This window comes from Mandrillus leucophaeus, unplaced genomic scaffold (assembly GCF_000951045.1).
Source record: "Mandrillus leucophaeus isolate KB7577 unplaced genomic scaffold, Mleu.le_1.0 Scaffold459, whole genome shotgun sequence".
Lineage (NCBI taxonomy): Eukaryota > Metazoa > Chordata > Mammalia > Primates > Cercopithecidae > Mandrillus > Mandrillus leucophaeus.
The window spans coordinates 605,761-609,440 of record NW_012104909.1 but is presented as its reverse complement, the minus strand read 5'-3'; positions in this window follow the sequence as shown (position 1 = coordinate 609,440).

The following is a 3,680-nucleotide window of genomic DNA, read 5'->3' as shown; positions in this document are numbered from 1 at the left end:
TATTGGATCATGTGGTAGTAAAGTGGCTGCACTAATTCTGCTTCTTATTTCAATACATACCATGGTTCATTTTCTGAATCTTAACAAAAAGAACAAAGAAGATTGTCGATATTTGTTTGCGAACCACTGTGTGAGACTCACTGGTTTGATTCACATGATTACTATAAACCAATCACTGGCAAGATGGATGGAATTATCTGTACACCAATCAACTACCTCAGGAGCTGAACATGGAGTCAGCTCTAGCTGAACATTTGGGCTAAGTGATGAAGCATACAATTAAATGATATAGGGTTTCTGTAGGGAATAAGAAAGGGAGAAGGCAGACAGGACAGATAAGCAATAATATTTATTCAGACATGGTTTAAAATATTTCTACTCTTTTACTCATCATCTTTTCAAAAAGATTCAACTTTTATTTTTAAATTGAGAGAGTATATGTGCAGGTTTGGTACATGAGTATGTTGAGTAATGCTAAGGTTTGGGGTATGACTGATTCCATCATCCACGTAATGAACATAGTTCGAAATAGGTAGTTTCTCAGCTCTTCCCCTCCTTCCCCTCTACTCCCTGTAGTAGCCCCCAGTATCCATGTGTACCCTATGTTTAGCTCCCACTTACAAGTGGAAACATGCAGCATCTGATTTTCTGCTCTTGCATTAATTTCCTCAAAATAATGGCTGCATTCATCGTTGTGCTACAAAGAACATTATTTTGTTGTTTTTATAGCTGTGTAGTATTCTGTGGTGTATATATATCATATTTTTTACATCTAATCCACAATTGATGAACACCTGGGTAGATTCATGTCTTTCCTATTGTGAATAGTGCTGCAATGAGCATACAGGTACATGGGTCCTTTTGGTATAACAATTTATTTTCCTTTGAGTATCTACCCAGTAATGGGATTGTTGGGTCAAATGGTAGTTCTAAGTAATTTGAAAAATCTCCAGATTTCTTTGCACAGTGGCTGAATGAATTTGCATTTTCACTAACAGTGTATGAGCATTCCCTTTTCTCTGCAGCCTTTCCAGCATCTGTTTTTTCTTTTTCTTTTTTCTTTTTTGTCTTTTTAATCATAGCCATTCTGACTAGTGTGAGATGGTATCTCATTGTGGTTTTGATTTGCATTTATCTCATTGTGGTATTAGTGATGTTGAGCATTTTTTTTAATTATACTTTAAGATTTAGGGTACATGTGCACAAAGTGAAGGTTTTATACATAGATATACATGTGCCATGTTGGTTTGCTGCACCCATCAACTCATCATTTACATTAGTTATTTCTCCTAACGCTATCCCTCCCCCAGCCCCCACCCCCTGAAAGGCCACAGTGTGTGATGTTCCCCACCCTGTGTCCAAGTGATCTCATTGTTCAATTCCCACCTATGAGTGAGAACATGTGGCGTTTGATTTTCTGTCTTTGTGATAGTTTGCTGAGAATGATGATTTCCAGCTTCATCCATGTCCCTGCAAAGGACATGAACTCATCCGTTTTTATGGCTGCATAGTATTCCATAGTGTATATATGCAACGTTTTCTTAATCCAGTTTATCATTAATGGACATTTGGTTTGATTCCAAGTCTTTGCTATTGTGGATAGTGCCACAATAAATGTACGTGTGCGTGTGGCTTTATAGTAGCATGATTTATAATCTTTTGGGTATATACCCAGTAATGAGATGGCTGAGTCAAATGGTAATTCTAGTTCTAGATCCTTGAGGAATCTCCACACTGTCTTCCACAATGGTTGAACCGCTTTGCACTCCCACAAACAGTGTAAAATCATTCCTATTTCTCCATATCCTCTCCAGCATCTGTTGTTTCCTGACTTTTTAATAATTACCATTCTAACTGGTGTGAGATAGTATCTCATCATGGTTTTGATTTGCATTTCTCTGATGACCAGTGATGATGAACATTTTTTTCTTGTGTCTCTTGGCTGCATAGACGTCTTCTTTTGAGAAGTATCTGTTCATATCCTTGGCCCGCTTTTTGATGAGGTTGTTTGTTTTTTTCTTATAAATTTGTTTGTATTCTTTGTAGATTCTGGATATTAGCCCTTCATCAGATGTGTAGATTACAAAAACTTTCTCCCATTCTGTAGGTTTCCTGTTCACTCTGATGCTAGTTCCTTTTCCTGTGCAGAAGCTCTTTAGTTTAATTAGATCCCGTTTGTCTATTTTAGCTTTTGTTGCCATTGCTTTTGGTGTTTTATTTGTGAAGTCCTTGCCCATGCCTATGTCTGGAATGGTATTACCTAGGTTTTCTTCTAGGGTTTTTATGGTTTTAGGTCTAACATTTAAGTCTTTAATTCATCTTGAATTAATGTTTGTATAAGATGTAAGGAAGGGATCCGGTTTCAGCTTTCTACATATGGCTAGCCAGTTTTCCCAGCACCATTTATTAAATAGGGAATTCTCTCCCATGTCTTGTTTTTGTCAGGTTTGTCAAAGATAAGATGATTGTGGATGTGTGGTATTATTTCTGAGGGCTCTGTTCTGTTCCATTGGTCTGTATATCTGTTTTGCTACAGGTACCTTGATGTTTGGTTACCGTAGCCTTGTAGTATAGTTTGAAGTCAGGTAGCAAGATGCCTCCAGCTTTGTTCTTCTTACTTAGGATTGACTTGACAATGTGGGCTGTTTTTTGGTTACACATGAACTTTAAAGTAATTTTTTTCCTATTCTGTGAAGAAAGTCATGGGTAGCTTAATGGAGATGGCATTGAATCTATAAATTACTTGGGGCAGTATGGCTATTTTCATGATATTGATTCTTCTCATCCATAAGCATGGAATATTCTTCCATTTATTTGTGTCCTCTTTTACTTCATTGAGCAGTGGTTTGTAGTTCTCCTTGAAGAAGTCCTTTACATCCCTTGTAAGGTGGATTCCTAGGTATTTTATTCTCTTTGAAGCAATTGTGAATGGGAGTTCACTCATGATTTGGCTCTCTTTATCTGTTGATGGTGTATAGGAATGCTTGTGATTTTTGCACAATGATTTTGTATCCTGAGACTGCTGATGTTGCTTATCAGCTTCAGAAGAGTTTGGGCTAAGAAGATGGGGCTCTCTGACTATACAATCATGTCATCTGCAAACAGTGACAATTTGACTTCCTTATTTCCTAATTGAATACCTTTTATTTCTTTCTCTTGCCTGACTGCCTTGGCCATAACTTCCAACACTATGTTGAATAGGAGTGGTGAGAGAGGGCATCCTTGTCTTGTGCTGGTTTTCAAAGGGAATGCTTCCAGCTTTTGCCCATTCAGTATGATACCGGCAGTGGGTTTGCCATAAATAGCTCTTATTATTTTGAGATACGTTTCATCAATAGCTAGTTTACTGAGAGTTTTTAGCATGAAGGACTGCTGAATTTTATCATTTTTTTTCATACATGTGATGACCACTTTATTTCTTCCTTTGAAAAGTGTCTGATCATGTTCTTTTCTTACTATTTAATGAAGTTACTTGTTTTTTGCATGTTGAATTGTTTGAGTTCTTTAGAGGTTCTGAGTATTAGAACTCTTTAGGATGCATAATTTACTAATATTTTCTCTCTTAGATTGAAATTTCTGTTGATAATTTCTTTTGCTGTGCAGAAGCTCTTTAGATTACATAGGCCACGATTGTCAAATTTTGTTTTTGTTTGATTGCTTCTGAGGACTTAGTCATACTT